At 37.3% G+C, this 17,299-nt stretch overlaps 1 protein-coding gene across 6 annotated transcripts in view; it reads right to left on the reverse strand.

Moving 5' to 3' along the window:
- Positions 1–17,299, reverse strand: part of CERKL (ceramide kinase like) — a 133,874-nt gene that overhangs the window by 38,917 nt on the left and 77,658 nt on the right. The window lies entirely within an intron of this gene.

The raw sequence follows: 17,299 nt of genomic DNA on the forward strand, positions 1-17,299 counted from the left end.
TCCCTCCTGCTTCACACCTCATCCTTCCCTTAGCAAAACAGCAAGGGTCAGGCCAGGGAGGAAATTCTAAGCAGTGAGAACATTCCAGAAAATGCTCGAAGCAAACTAAGCACAGAGGGTATTCTGTTCCACTTCAGCTTCCCCTTCATGTTCTGGACCCACTGTATCACTTGTCAAATACCAAGTCTGCCAGGCCTTTCTCTGTTTGGTTTTCCCTTTCTACTCTGCCTTGTCTCCACTTCTTTGACAATTCAACCACTTTTTCGAAGCTCACTTCAAATAACATTTCCTTAGAGTTCGCTCTGTGGCTCAGCAGAAACTAATCCAACCAACATCCATGAGAATGCAGGTTCCATCCCTGGCCTTGCTCACTGGGTCCGGGATACGATGTTGCCATGAGTTGTGATGTAGGTTGCAGACCCAGCTTGGAACCTGCATTGTTGTGGCAGTGGCATAGGCTGGCAGCTGTAGCTCCAATTCAACCCCTAGCCTGGGAACTTCCAAATACCATGGGTGAGGCCCTAAAAAAAAAAAAAAAAAAAAAAAAATACCACTTCCTCACTGAAGCCCTTCCTAATCACCAACAGGATTCACCTCTCTGGCTTCTCACTCCTATGTCACTATTTGTACCCCTATTATCTATTTCTTAAATCATTTATTCAAAAAAAATGATAAAACACTCAATGTCTCAAGACTCCCACTGGCCAAACCTGGCACAACACAAAATGGAATAAAGACAGTAATACATCATACGTTCTACATCGACTTTTTAAAAACCCAACTCCATGAGCCATACCAACACAAAAGACAGATAAAAATAAAGGGGGAGAAGGAAAAACTCTTTAATAGTAGAGTAACAACTAATAAATATGGGCAAAAATCACAGAGTTAGAAAATCATTATTTTCTACCATCATAATGATGCATTCAGGGAAGAATCAGCAATGGAAGCTAAAACCATCAGTGAGAGTCAGCTGGGGAAAAAAATATTTACTTATTCTTAAACTCTGTCCTTCCCTATTACTCTATTTACTGAAGGTAAAAGGGGATATTTATAGGAGGGAAGTCTGGCATAAACCTCCTCTGTTCCTCAGTCAAGCAATCAAAGTTAATAGCACCCTGAGTGATATAAACCCACAGCACTGAGACACACAATCTCTGTGGTGTTCCTACCCCAAGTGCATGATGTGGACCTAACATGATGAAACCCTTAGACAAACCCAAGTTGAGGGGCATTCTCAAAATAACTGCCTTAATTTTTTTTTAAAATGTCAAGGCTATGAAAGACAAAAGTGGAGGACCTGTTCTAGATGAAATGAGATTAAAGAGATGACCACTAAATGCAGCATGTGATTGTGGATCAAGTCAAAACAAAACCAAACTGCCATGAAAGACAGGATTATTGCCCTTTAACCAGGAAGGACTAAGCAGATAAATCTAGGGCTCGCTTTTTTGGGGGCGGGGGGCATGCCTATGGCATGTGGAAGTTCCCAGGTCAGAGACTGAACTCAAGCCACAGCAGTGATAACACTGGAACCTTAACCTACTGAGCCACCAGCAAAATCCCTAGGGTTCACTTTGATTAAAACATGACAAGGAAAAGAAACTTGTTCTAAATTCCAGAGTCCACAAGTTAGACTGAAAATCTAAATTGTTTCCCTTACCTAGTGACTTTGTTAGAATATTTTGGTGCATTTCTCCAGTAAGGACAGATCCAGTAAGAAAGGTGTCTGGGCCCTGAAATGGCAGTCCCCAAGTGTTATAATTAAAACCAAACTTTATTTCCCCCTTTTCCTGTATCATGACTGTGGAAGAATAGAAGTGTAACTGGAATAACTGCCAGACAGGATTCTAGAAGCTGTGGTTCTATCAGTGCACAAAAAAAAAGGCTTGGCCTCATGAAGCTTCCACTCCAATGGCAGAAGACAGAAATAAAAAAAGAGAATTCAGAGCATGTTAGGTCATAAAAAAAAAAATTCATAAAAATGAACTCTGTGGTGGGAGAAAAGGAGGGCAAAGGGAGAAGTGACTTGCTGGCCAGAACAGATCATGTCACTCGGAGCCTTTACAAAGACTTTGGCTGTGGTTCTGAGCGAGAGCCGCAGCAAGGAAATTTTCGAGCAGTGCAGCAATATAACTTTAGGTGTTAAAAGGATCACTCCAGCTGCTGCATGGAAAGCAGACACAGATGGGGTAAGGACAGGCAAAGTAAGAAGAGTTGTAATATTCCAGGTGGGAAATGACTGTACTTAGACACAGTGGTTGAGGTAGACATTCCAAGAAAAGCTAGATTCTAGATACAGCTCCTTATGAAGGTATAATCAACATACACATTATGTTAGTTTCAGATGTATAATACTATGTCTTGACATTTCTATCCATTGGGAAATAATCATCACAATAAGTCATTCTCTTCTGTCACCAGAGATTAGAAAAAAATTTTTTTCTTGTGCTGAGAACTTCTAAGATTTACCTAGCAACTTTCAAATGTATTTTGAATATATTCGATTATATTTTGAAGGGAGAAGGGTCAGGATTTTTTTACTGTTTGGATATGACATGTGAAAGAGAACTTGCATGTATAGCTGAATAAGGAGAATAGCTAGACAGCGAGAAACTACTCTACGTCTATACAAAAATGTGTCTTCTGTGACTTCGTACATAGATGGGCAGCATCCCAACCCACTAATCTGTGCTTTGCTTTTCCTCTTACAATATTCTGGAGGTGATTCCACACCACTACGTACAGTGCCATCTTACTTTATTTAAAGCTGCCTTGTTTGCTTTGTATGGATGAACTGCAATTTAATAACTAGTTACCTGGGGACGGGTGCTGAAGTTTTTTCCAACTTTCTTTTACTGCAAATAATGCTCCAATGAATATCATTTTGCATCTATTGACATAAAACTGCAGGACAAACTTCCAGAAACAGAATCACTGGATCAGAGGGTATGTACCTTGAGAGTATGTATTGTCAAATTACCTGCCATGGAAACAATGTTAGAGTTGTGACCCCAAAAAAAGTAAATGCTGGAGCAAAAGTAACTGGTCTTAATCTTGGCTCCTCCTTTCGTCAACTGTGTGACCTTAGGTTATTGTCTAACTTCTCTTTCAATTTCCTCATCTGTAAAAGGGGGATAATAACAGTACCTCTCACAAAAGGTAACTGTGAAGATTAAATAAGAAAATGTATAGGACTTAGAAAAGTGCACAGCACATAGTAAGTCCTCAGTTTACCTATTATTTTTACTATCTATTTACACTCCACCAGGAACTTAAAGAGTGTCTACTTTCCTTTCCCTTGTAAATTTTTAATTTGTTTGATCTTTGACAATCTGAGGGGTTGAAAAATTGCTTATCACTCTAATTTAAATTTACATTTCTCTTATTATGAGAGAAGCTGAGAAAATTTGCAAGTGTTTAAGAGCTATTTTTAGTTCTCCATGAATGGTCAGTTTATATCATTAGCCAATTCTTACTGTGTATTGTCTTGGTCATGTAAATTGCAGCAGTGCTCAGTACAGTAAGAAAACCAACCTTTGGTTTATTATATGGGTTACAAATATTTTTCCCACTTAGTACTTTAATTTTAGTTATGTCGTTTTTTCTACATCAAAGGGGGGTCTAAGTTTTCATTTTTATGCACATATCACTGAATTTATCATTTATTTAATGGCTTCTGGGTTTTGTGTCATATTTAAAAGTTACCTTTTAAATTTTAAAAAAATCCTTACTTTTTCTAATAATTTTATGGTCTCAATTTCATATTTTAATACTATCTGAAATTTATTTTGATAGTAGATACAAAATCAGGAGTTGATTTTACTTTTTTCCAGATGGCTATCTATCTGTCCCACAATCATTCATGGCATAATTCATCCTTCTCCCACAGGTTTCAGTTTTCTTTTCCTTTTTTTTTTTTTTTTTTTTTTTTTTTTTTTGTCTTTTCTAGGGCTGCACCCGCAGTATATGGAGGTTCCCAGGCTAGGGGTCGAATCAGAGCTATAGCCGCCAGCCTATGCCAGAGCCACAGCAATGCCAGATCAGAGCCGCATCTGCAACCTACACCACAGCTCATGGCAACGCCAGATCCTTAACCCACTGAGCAAGGCCAGGGATCAAACACTCAACCTCATCGTTCCTACTCAGATTCGTTAACCACTGAGCCACAAAGGGAACTCCACTCTCCCACAGATTTCAAATGCCACCTATAGATACACTAAATTTCTGGATGTGTATGGATCTCTTAAGTGTCTAGTCTGAAGTCTAATGATGTACTCATGTCAGTATCATAATGTTTTAAATATTATAGTTTTATAATATGACTTAATAGCTGGTAGGGTTCGTCTCTCTTTCCTTACCACTTTTAAGGATTTCCATGTCTATTTTTACAGATGATCTTTTTTTTTATGGCCGCACCCACTGTATATGCATATTTCCTGGCCCAGGGAGTGAATCTAAGCCTTGATCCATGGCAGAGCTGTGGCAACACCAGACCCTTTAACCTAATGCACTGGGCCAGGGATTGAACCCACACCTCTGCAGCAACCCAAGCCACTACAATTGGATTCTTAACCCCCTGCATCACAGTGGGAACTCCTACAGATGATCTTAAAAATCAGAGTGTCTAGCATGAAAAGATTCTTCAAGTATTTTATTAGAATAAAATTAAATATATCTTAGGGGTAATAACATTTTTATGAGATTCAGTCTTTCTTTACAGAAACATGGTACACTGTTCCATATTAAGACTTCTGTGTCCTTCAGTACCATGTTAAACATTTTTTCAGATAAATGCTGAACAAGTCTAGGTTCTTCATCTTTTTTTGCAGCTGTTATCAATATGTTCCTAACTCCAGCTCCTAACTGGCCACTGATGGCATATAACAAAACTACTCATTTCTACACTAGCACTTAATTTTCTCATTGTTTGTCACAGATTTTTCCTTTTATGCTCTTGGATTTTCCTGGCTAATAGTTATTTCATCTTTCAATAATGGTCATTATACTTTCCCTTTTCCAATTGTCATACAAATTCATTTTCTTCTCTAGTCTACTTGCACTGGCGGTTTCCACAGAAGAATGTGATTAACAATGCTGATGAAAGAACTCTTGTCAGTTCCAGAACTTAGTGGGGACTCCCTCACATTTGTCTCCATGTAGGCTTGAAAATTAGAGATGTGTTTATCATGTTGATAACATAGCCATCTGTTCTTATTTTATTAAGGGCTACTTGACTCTAAGTAAAATCAATGTATATTTTTCCTTTTTTGAACTTCACTGTAAGATGTTGGTATTAATTTCATGTAAGCTCTATAAATAAAACTATTCTTTCTCTGTGATTCAGAATATTTTAAATAGTACTAAAGTTTTCTGTTCCCTAAAGGTATGGTACACATCCCTGGGAAAATATCAGAATTGGTGTTTTCTTTTTAAGAAGTGACAAACAAATTTCTGTTTCTTTGGTGGTAATTGGTTTGCTTACATGTTCTGTGTATTTTGGAGTTGGTTTGGCCATTTTTATTTTCCTAGACAATGTATTCATTGGTTTCATCCTACTCCTAAGAGGCAGATCAGGTTGCCTGGTGGGTTATAGATATTGCCCTCCTGTGGAGTAAAAATAGCAGCACTAATTTTCCCTGATAATCAGAATTTATCACTTTTGCCAGCACAGCAACTTCATTATTATTACTTTTTCATTTTTTGGCTTAGTCACATGATCCAATAATGTGGCCAGGTAGTTTTCAACATCCAATTCAAATCAACCATTGTCATGTTCCCATATGAAAATATTCTCTTATACTAAAAGCTCTGAATCAGTTGAGTTCAGTCATACAGGCCAGAAGCAAAAATATTATGAGTGGGTCACAAGAGGTAAAGAATAGAAATGATACTTCTGCTTTCACTCATTGGGCCACATACCCATGTATTCTGTTCATGGGACTAATATCACAAGATTTAGTCTCTAAGTGGAATACAATGTAATAAAAATGGGAAACACAGTTAGACTAGTGAACCCCATAGTTGTCAGCCAATTGCCTCATGTTTTTTTGGTTTGTTTTGGCTTTTTTAGGGCTGCACTTACAGCATATGGGAGTTCCCAGGCTGGGGGTCAAATCAGAGCTACAGCTGCCAGCCTATACCACAGCCCCAGCAATGCTGACTCCCCAACCCACTGAGCAAGGTCAGGAATCAAACCCGAATCTTCACAGATTCTAGTCAGATTCCTTTCCTCTGCACCACAATAGGAACTCCGCCTCACTTTTTTGGGGTAAATGAGCTTTTTGATCAAAAGCATTATTGTATAGGATATAAATTCACTGAACAAGGCACTTAGTAGGACCTGCGGATGGTAGTGTTGTCAGAAAGATGGTAGACAGGGAATGCAAATCCCTATCGACCAAAAGTGAGCATTTATAGAAATAAGGCCAAGCTCTGACCTTTCACAGGAAGGGATCCAAAGTAATCAGCACCAAGTGCCTGACTGCTTGTTCTGGGATATAGGTGTATCCAGGGCTCAAGGCTGATCTGTTTGTAGGTAGAAGACTCAACAGTGGTGGTAGTCAAATCAGCCTTGGTAAACAGAAGTGCTTGTTGTTAAACCCCTGTATTTTCCTCACTCTTGCCTGAGGTCCACTTTGTTTACTAGTTCTTTGTGCAAGCCCTTGCTCTGAAAAGACACTATACATCTGTAGCATGGGGCATCTTACCTACCTGATTATTTCCTCTTCTAGAATAAATTGTCTTTGGTGAGCATTTACAGAAAACACAAATCTCATATTCTGTTCTTATTCAGTGAAAGTCATCCATGCACTTTTGCTTTATACAGCTTTGTCCACAAACCTTCCAATTTTTTTCTTCCAACTGTTTGGCTAAGTTCTTAACCACTGTCTATACACTGAGATACATCTATTCATCTCATCATCACTCCTTAACTAGTGTCAATTCTTTGAAGTTCTGACTACCAGAAGGATCTCCCTTCCATACTTCCTTTTAGGAACACTCTTGAGTGGAGCTGCAATGCTTCAGGAAGTCACTTCTATCATACCATGCAGCGCTACCTCTGAACTAAGCCCCACTTATTTCCCCTAGTCAACTGGTCGTAGAAAATGTCTCGTGAAGCCACAGATATGGAACGAGGGATGGGGGGAAAACAATGCAGTAGAGAATGATCTCACCAGCACAGTCAATGTAATAGAAACTTCTCCTCCAGCTCTTGAATAATATTATCTGTATAAAACAGCTTTTTGGAGTTCCCACTGTGGCACAGTGGGTTAAGGATCCAAGGTTGCTACAGGTGTGGTATAGATCAGCTGCAGCTCAGATTCAGTCCCTAGCCTGGGAACTTCTGTACGTCGTGAGTGTACCAAAAAAAAAAAAAAAAAAAAAAAAAAGTTTTCTATTTAAAACAGAATATTTTATGTTTTACATCAACTGGATGTTGATCAATACACATATTTAATAGACATCTCAAATTAAACGTATTCAAGACTGAAATCCTGATTTTTCTCCACCAAACCTGGTCTATCTACCCACCATCTTCCTTATCTCACTGAATGACAACTTCATCCTTCTACTTGATCTAGTCAGAACTTCATTTTACTTTGAAAAACTACTTAAGCATTTATCCTACCTTTCTAATATGCTGTATTTCTGGATAACCAAGCAGTACCAATTGCAGAAGCAATACCATTTAGAGAAAAATATGCATAACTCATTTAGGAAGAATGATTGACTTAGAAAGTTTACATGATCTACCTTTAATTAAATAATTAGTTCAGGCAAGGATAATCAATGCACATTAAAACCATTAGGTGAAAGATTTACTGAGACCTAGACATTCCCTTCATCCCTCTGAGTACCATTCAACACATTATCTACTAGTTTCAAATAGAGACACTACAATAGAAGGATCAAGCTTTCATCTCCTTGACTCAAGGATCAATCTTAGCCTTGGGGAAACTATCTTGGCCTCATTAATAGTGGGGATGTCAGACATGATGTATCACCTGAGATGATATATAAAATCCAGAGAACCACTTGTGAAGTATTATTGCCCCAAATCTACAATATAAATCTAATTAAGCCCTTAGGTTGAAAACCCAGTTTATAGGATATACAGGGAATAGAAGAACAAGTTCAATGATACCTGTAAGAAGCATTCAGGTAGGGGCAGAACAGTACTGCTCAAAGTCTGTGGTCTCCACAGTGACAGCCCAACAGCAAGAAGTTTATTAGGAAGGCCCACACCAGACCTACACAGTCAGAATTTCTGGGAGTAGAGACCAATCATATATATTCATATTCTTTATGAACACTAAAATGTCTACAGGACAAATAATCCAGTCTCTTCCCTAAGTCCATGTCAGAGAGAATAAAAAAGATAAAGCATGTTGAAAGGGGCAAGGTGTAGTGTTATAGTTTAAATGCATTTGGTTGACTGGACACTGGTTGGTACAAATTAGCCTTAAAAGACATTTTGTATAACAGGAAGGAAATTTCAATGTGGACTAGGTATTAAAGAATAATAACTAACTACTTATTCATTCACTTGGTAGGATAATGAAATTTGGCTATTTGTAAAATTTGTGTTTTTAGAGATGCATACTGAACTATTTCTGGGAGAAGTACCATGATGTCTACGATTTACTACAAAGCACATTGACAGAATAAATGTTTGAAGGAACTATGGGAAATATGAGAACTGTAAAATCAGGTAACAGAAGTATAAAAAATATAAAAACATTACAATGAGCACTTACATGTTTGACAGTTTTTCAAAATGGAGTAAAAAATATTTTGGAGTCATCCTTGGCTTTTTTTTCCCCCCAGTATCCCTCCTAACCACAGAGTCAATAAATCTAGCCAGTCCTCAAAAACAAATGCAAAGTCCAACCACTTCATACCTCCTCTCCAGCTCCTACCCTAGACTTAAGCCACCGTCTCTTGCCTAGATTATACCAATTTCCACTTAACTGGTCTCCTGCTGCAATCCTTTTACCCACTCACATAATCTACACTCTATACAGCCAGAATGTCCATTTTGAAAATAAGTCAAATCATGTCACTCCTCCACTTAAAACTCCCAAATGCCCCCCATTTTTCTTAAAAGTCAAAAACTATACAAACCTTGTAAGATCCTTCAGGCACTATACCCCTGTGACCTTGTTTCCAATTACTTTGCTCCCTAATGACTCTGCACATGACTCTTTTTTTTAAAGTAGGCCATACCAATAGCATATTGAATTTCCTGGGCCAGGGACTGAATCTGAGTCACAGCTGCCATATCCTTTAAGCCACTGCCAGGCTGGGGATTGAATCCACCCCTCAGCAGTGACCCAAGCCACTACAATCAGATTCCTAACCCACTAAGAGAAGGCAGGAACTCCTACAGACAACTTTCTTGCTCAACCTTTTGTACTTAACTGTTCTCTCTGCTCAGAACATTTTACCCTTCCATAGCTATATGGCATCCCTTCTAAAACTTTCAGCTCCCTTCTAAAACTTCACAGCCTATTAAGTTTTCCTTAATCACCTGTGTACAATGGCAAATAATTTCGTACCATTTGACATCATAGAAATACATTAATTTGATTTTTAAAATTTCCTCTTAAGAATTACAAAAACAGGAGTTCCTGTCGTGGCTCAGTGGTTAATGAATCCAACTAGGAACCATGAGATTGCGGGTTCGATCCCTGGCCTTGCTCAGTGGGTTAGGGATCCGGTGTTTCCGTGAGCTGTGGTGTAGACGAGGCTCAGATCCCCAGTTGCTGTGGCTCTGGCGTAGGCCGCATCTACAGCTCCAATTAGACCACTAGCCTGGGAACCTCCATATGCTACAGGAGTGGCCCTTAGAAAAGGCAAAAAGACCAAAAAAAAAAAAAAATTAAATATTTGTGCCCCCTTCCCCAAATTTACCCATTGACATTCTAATCCCCAATGTGAGATATTAGGAGGTGGAGCCTTTGGGAGGCAATTAGGTGATGAGGGTTGAGTCCTTATGAATGAGATCACTGCTTTTATAAAAAAAGACCCTAGAGAGCTCTCTAGCTTTCTTTCTGCCACATGAAGACACAATAAGAAGAGGGCTCTCACCAGAACCTGACCATGCTGACACCCTGAGCTGACTTCAAGCCTCCAGGATGGTAAGGAATAAATTTCTGTTGTTTACAAGCTACAATAAATTTCTGTTGTTTACAAGCTGGGTACTTTGTTATATCATCCCCAACAGACTAAGACGCCACTACAAGAATATAAAGCTACTTGAAATCAGACTTGATGGTTCTGCTCTTTGCTGTATTTCTAGTCCCTAGAATAGTATCTGGCACACTATGAGCACACACATGGAATTATTATTCTTTTAAAAAGCCAAATGATAAAGAAAAAATAAATTATAAAACTATAAATCCAATTGCATTAAAAACAACAAAAGATCAACATGGTAAAAACAATCATTTAAGCAAAAAGTTTTCCCTTTTTCGCTGAGATATAAAATAAATCCAGAAATATAGCTGCTTACATTAATTCCTAAAACAAAACAAAAAGACTAAGGCAAATACTTCACAAAGAACCAAAGATTTATCAAAAGTAGGTTTTGCAATAGACATCTCTATCCCTTGAAAGAAACTCGTAGCATGAATAAGCTAACAACCTCTTAATCCTGCCAAGTTAAGCTTAGAAAAAATAAAAAATAATTCAATCCCTATCTTATATTTACTTTCTACATACACAAATTTAAAACCTGTAGAAGAATTTCATTTCAGAGCTGGTGAAATCTTTTATAAATTAAATGTACAGCAACAATGAAAATACTGACCCTTTTACTCAGAATTGAAAATAAATCAGCTTGCCTTCCAGAAACAAATCAGCAGTTCTTGAATCATCAGAAAGTGGGCCCAAAAGAAACTGCCTTTATTCCACATGGGTTAGTTGATTTTGGAAAACAATTTCAATTGTACCATATTAGGCTTGGATTCAGAGGGCTGTCCCTCAACCCCATCAGGGCACTTGGGCTCCGTCATCTCATAAGAGAAAGGACAATGCAAAGAAGCAGGTAACCAAGGGGATGGCACTAGTGCATAAAGATGAAGCCAAGTCAGAACTTGCCAGGTAAGACTGCCAGATGATCTGGTAAACCTATCTTCCATGGAAAGAACTGCAACAGTAAGAAAATAATTTGGAGACTTCGAAAACTAGGTTAGGAAGGTAAAAAGAGGGGGAAGTTCTCTAAGTTTTATGAAATTTTATTTATTTATTGAGAAAAACAAGACAGTTTAATTTTGTTTGTGATGAAATAGATATGTCTCCTAGATCTCTTACCCAAACTGTAAACATTTTGATGTAATATAGCAGTATACTACACTGTAAAAATTTACGTAAATTACTGGCAACAAAGAACTCTACAGGAAACATTTTTAGAATGAGAATGCAAAACATCAGGCAGTCATGACCTTATTCTTCTCTTGTTCAGTTATGACAAACTATTTAATATGAAAGCTGTATTGAGGCACATAAATCCTCTGAACTCCTTGAAAAAATGAATCTGAAAATATTTATTCATAATTTTATAATAATATAAATAGCCCCTTAAAAGATAATCTAAGTTAAAATACAGGTATGATTCAACATTAATATGCAACTGACTTGGTTCTCAGGCCTTTGGTAACCCCTCAATTCATACTCTAGAGTATAGTCCTTTTTAGCACGCCAGTTTGCAATGAACCAGCAATGTAAAACAGAATGGCCAACTGTTCCTCTGTTAGTAACAAATGTGCTAATATGTACTAGTTTAAACTTGATCTATCAGTGAGTCAATGAACCATGAAGGGTGGGGGTTAATCAGGGTGTTCTCCAAACAAAGGCTCATGAGAGCAGCGGGAACGCCACTCCCAGACTCACATCTGTGCTGTTCGGTGTGCAGCATGATGGAAATGGCATGGTGTTCATCAGAGCTAAGAGCCCAGAACCCTGTCATAGTGTTGTGTATACTCACAATCATCTTATACAGAAAAGCAACTGAATTGTTGCAGATGCAAAACCCAAACACAGGAAATAAAGATCATACTTAGCCACAATTCTCAGGAGCTATTAATATTAAACTATGCCCAGTTAATGTGTAACAGTGACGGTAAAAAACCTTTCACACATAAGATCTGACAACTTCCCAGCACTGCTCAGAGTTTGAAGTATTTTATATTAGGTGACTTATATAAGTGTATCAATTGCACGATACTGTCAGCAAAATTAATTGGTAGGCATCTTTACACACACCAGTGAAAACAATCTAAATGTTACAGTCTACTTAAAGTAACAAAGAAGCTTAATAACTTCTAAATGCACATGCAGCCCATCAATGTAATATATCTCTATTTCTAACAGCTGAAATGGATTGAACAGCAATTAATAGAAACAATCACCTGCTGCCAAGAATAATCACCTCAATACTCCAGTATTTAAATAATAAAGGAGGTAACAGTATGTAAATGGAACCAGAGTGAACAAACAGAAAGAGGAGGAAAAGAGGGAGAAAAAGAGAATTCAACAAAATATATCATCCATTTATCTTGATATTTTTATAACAACCCTGATAAAATTTTATTTATTTTGGTTACTGTATCACTTTCCCCAATCAAAATCCCATACTGAAAAGAAATACATGTTACTGGCTTCAGGAAAGTTTTTTATTCCCTTGTGCTGCTTCAAATTTAACCACAGAATTAGTTAAAATAATTAGCATTTAAATATGATTAGCTCTGGGAGTTCCTGTCATGGCTCAGCAGAAAGGAATCTGACTAGTATCCATGAGAACTCAGGTTTGATCCCTGGCCTTGCTCAGTGCGTTAAGGATCCTGCATTGCCAAGAGCTTTGGTGTAGGTTGCAGAGGAAGCTTGGTTCTGGTGTTGCTTTGAATGCCGCTTAGGCCAGTGGCTGCAGTTCTAATTTGACCCCTTAGCCTGGGAACCTCCATATGCCATGGGTGTGGCCCTAAAAAGAAAAAAAAAAAAAAAAATTTAAAAATAAATTAAAAGTATGATTACCATTATGAAAATCCAATTTGATGACAGACTTGAATACTTTCTAAACGAAGTTATGAAAATGTTAGAGAAAAATTCCATAAAATTTTAAATTTTTTCATTTAATTATAATCAATAGTTTTATAGTTTCATGGGTGAAACATAATAATTTGACATTTGTATATATTGCAAAATGATCACTGCAGTAAGTCTAGTTACCATGTTCAGCATACAGAGTTTATTATTGAATGTATTCTCCATGCTACACTTTATCTCCTTGTGACTTATTTTATAGCTGAAAGTTTGTAACTTTCTGATCCTCTATACACATTTCACCTTATGCTTCACACCCCTCCCCTCTGGTAATCACCAGTATGTTCTCTGAGTTTGTGTTTTGTTCTGTTTTGTCTGATTTTTTAGATTCCACGTATAAGTAAATCATGCAGTATTTGTCTTACTAGGACTTATTTCACTTAGCATAACACCCTCAAGGTTTATCCATGTGATCAGAAACGATACCTAACATGCTTGTATTTTTTTACACATTCATTCACTCTATGTTTTTCGATTGGAGAATGTAGTCCATATACATTTAAAGTAATTACTGATGGTTATGTATGTACTCACTGCCATTTTGTTAACTGTCCTCTGGCTGTTTTTGTAGTTCCTCTGTTCTTTTTTTTTTTTTTTTTCTCTCTTCCTTTGTGGTTTTAAGGCTTTCTTTAGTGTTATGTTTAGATTCCCTTCTCATTTTCTTTTATGAGTTTACTCAAGTTATTTGCTTTGGGTAACCACGAGGTTCACATGTAACATCCTATATATAGAAAACACTTTTTTTTTTTTTTTTTTTGTCTTTTTGCTATTTCTTTGGGCCGCTCCCATGGCATATGGAGGTTCCCAGGCTAGGGGTGGAATCGGGGCTGCAGCCACCGGCCTACACCAGAACCACAGCAACGCGGGATCCGAGCCGCGTCTGCAACCTACACTACAGCTCACGGAAACGCCGGATCCTTAACCCACTGAGCAAGGACAGGGACCGAACCCGCAACCTCATGGTTACTAGTCGGATTCATTAACCACTGCGCCACGATGGGAACTCCCATATCCAGGTATTTTTAAATTTTGATTTCTCCTTGGATTTGATGATCCACTGATTGTTCAGTAGCATGTTTTTAGTTTTGTGAGTTTTCCATTTTTTCTAGTAATTGATTTCTAATTTCTTACCATGTTATTGCAAATGCAGATTTCATTCTGTTTTTATGGCTGAGTAGTATTCTTGTGTGTGTGTGAATTGCTGAATTATGTCAGTTGACATTTCCATTCTTAATTTCTGAGGAAACTTCATACTCTTTTCCACAGTTGTTGCAATATTTACATTCCCATCAACAGTGCATGAAGGTTCCCTTTTCTCCATTTCCTTGCCAACATTTTTTGTCTTTTTGATAATAGCCATTCTGACAGGTGTGAGGTGATGTCTCATTGTGGTTTTGATTTGCATTTTCCTCATTATTAATAATGTTGAACATCTTTTCCTATGTCTGTTGCCCATCTGTATGTCCTTTAAAAAATGTCTATTCAGATACTCTGCAGTTTTTTTTTTTTTTGTTTTTTTTTGTTTTTTTTTTTTGCCTTTTTAGGGCTGCACTCATGGCATATGGAAGTTCCCAGGCTAGGGGTTGAATCAGCTATAGCCACTGGCCTACACCACAGCCACAGCAACGCCAGATCCAAGCTGTGTCTGCAACCTACACCACATCTCATGGCAACACCAGAGCCTTAACACACTGAGCAGGGTCAGGTATCGAACCTGCATCCTCATGGATACCAGGTGGGTTCATAACCCACTGAGCCACAATGGGAACTTCCTCTGCACATTTTTTAATCAGAGTGGTTTTGTTATTAAGCAGTGTGAGTTCTTTATATTTTTGGATATTAATCCCTTATAATTTGCAAATATATTCTCCCATTCAGTAGGTTGCCTTTGTGTTTACTGATGATTTCCTCCACTGTGCAGAACCTTTTTAGTTTGACACAGTCTAATTTGTTTATTTTTGCTTTTGTTGCCCTTGCCTTTGGAGTCAGATTCAAAGAAAAGGAGAAAAATTCCAACTAAGAATACTTAGCACAGTTATCATTCAGAATTGAAGGAGAGAGGAAAAGTAAGTTTACCAGATAAGTCTAGGAAGATCTGTATTTCAAGAACACACATTTCATGGAAAAAATGAAGATACTTGAAAAAGTTTATGTGCTATAATTATGTTGTCAAAGACCCTGAACTTAATAGTAGTGAGAGTGATAAAAACAGATTTTATTCAGAACTTGCACAATAGGCAGAAAGAGACTTCAGTATAGAACCAGGCTTAATTCAGACTACAGCATGGGAAACTAGGAGTTCACAGACAAGGAATAAGACAGGGTCAGTGGGTGGAAAATTACTAAGCAGAAATATCAGAGGTAAAGGGTATTCTGGCTAAACCCACCTAATAGAATTATTTGCTAAAGACATGATAGGGTAGATCGGACATCATCATGGGGGTGCTGGAGAAAAAGAAACTTGAACAGATATTGAAGCAGATCAGATATGGAGGGTTGGGGGTTCTAGGTTAACTGACTTTTAGCAGGGTTCTTGCTAAAAATTGGTTTTATGAGGAAGTGAAGAGATGGGCCTGGGAAAAGGTTCAGGAACCTGTTACTTAAACAAAATTAGCCCACATTATAAATGATAATGACAATGCGTTTCCAAAAGTCTAGTATTTCAGTATAAGAAAACTTTAAAAGACAGTCTCCATCAATCTGCTTTGGGATTATCATTTTGGACACAATAGCAGCTGCATTAAAGCAAATTTTGCCACATGAGTTCTGGTCCAAGATGTCAGTTCTTCCAAAGTTATTTATAATGTGATCTCAATAAAAATATTATCTAGATCTAGATAATTTGATACTAAAATATGTACCTAAAATTAACCTTCAAAAATAGTAGAAAATAAAAAAAGATTTAACTGGTCCCACCAAATATTGAAATATACTACAAAGCCTCTTTAAATAAAACACTGTCATGTGAAAAGACAGACCAACCAATGGAATAGAATAGAAAGTCCAGAAAGAGACCAAAGTTCACATGGGAATTTAGTGGTATCTCCCATATTTAGTTTTATCTCAAAACTTTGGGATAAAAACAGACTTTTTTTGTAAATGGTATTGGGACAACTGAGTAACTATTTGGGAAAAAGGTCCATTTTATACTACACATAAAATAAACCCCAAATGTATTAGACATCTAAAATTAAACTGTGCAAGCCCTAGAAGGAAATTTAGATAATTTTATCTATAGCCTGTGTCTAAAAAAAAGACTTTCTACTATGATTCAAATACCAGATGCAATTAAGAAAAAGAGTAAGGAGTTCTCATTGTGGTGCAGCAGAAAGGTATGAGACTAGTATCTGTGAGGATGCAGGTTCAATCCCTGGACTCAATCAGTGGGTTGGGGATCCAGAATTGCCATGAGCTGTGGTGGAGGTCACAAACACAGGTTGGATCCCAAGTTTCTATTGCTGTGGTGTAGGCCCTCAGCTGTAACTCCGATTCAGCCCCTAGCCTGGGAACTTCCCATATGCCACAAGTTCAGCCTCCCTCCAAAAAAAAAAAAAAGGGGGGGGGGGAGAAGAAAAAGAGTGTCTAATTACATAAAAGTTTTTAAATAAAATCTTTGAATCACAAAATCACTATAAGAAAAGTCATGAGAAAAACTGTATATCAGGAGAATAAATATTTGCAACATATATCACAGAACAGAGTTTAATCTTTAATATGCAAAGAATTTTTTTTTAATTGAGGGGGAAAAAAGACCAAAAGTATTCAGAGAAAGTGGGGAAATGATATGAACACAATCCACAAGATATTAAAAATGGCCTTTAGACATATGAAACGATGTTCAACTTTTCTTGTTTTTAAAATTCAAATTAAAACTATATTGACACATTTCTCACCTACCACAATGCAAAAAGTTCTAAAGCATGAAAAGTAGAGTCTGTTGGTGAGGCTGTGTGGAAACATAAACTTTCATACATTGGTGATAAACATGAAAAATGGTACAAATCCAATGGAAGGGAACTCAGCAATATCTAATGAATCTACATAAGCACTTACCCTTTAACCCAGAATTCTACTCAAAATACAATATGTACAAAATTGTTTATGACAGCATTATTTGTGATTACAAATATTAGAAAAAATCAAAATGCCTAAACATGCAAAAATGTTGAGCAATTAGGATCAAGATGGCAGT

Source organism: Sus scrofa, chromosome 15 (genome assembly GCF_054392235.1).
Source record: "Sus scrofa isolate SSC_HxYL_T2T_F1_AM1 chromosome 15, Sscrofa_HxYL_maternal_Yorkshire_Landrace_v2.0, whole genome shotgun sequence".
Taxonomy (NCBI): Eukaryota; Metazoa; Chordata; class Mammalia; order Artiodactyla; family Suidae; genus Sus; species Sus scrofa.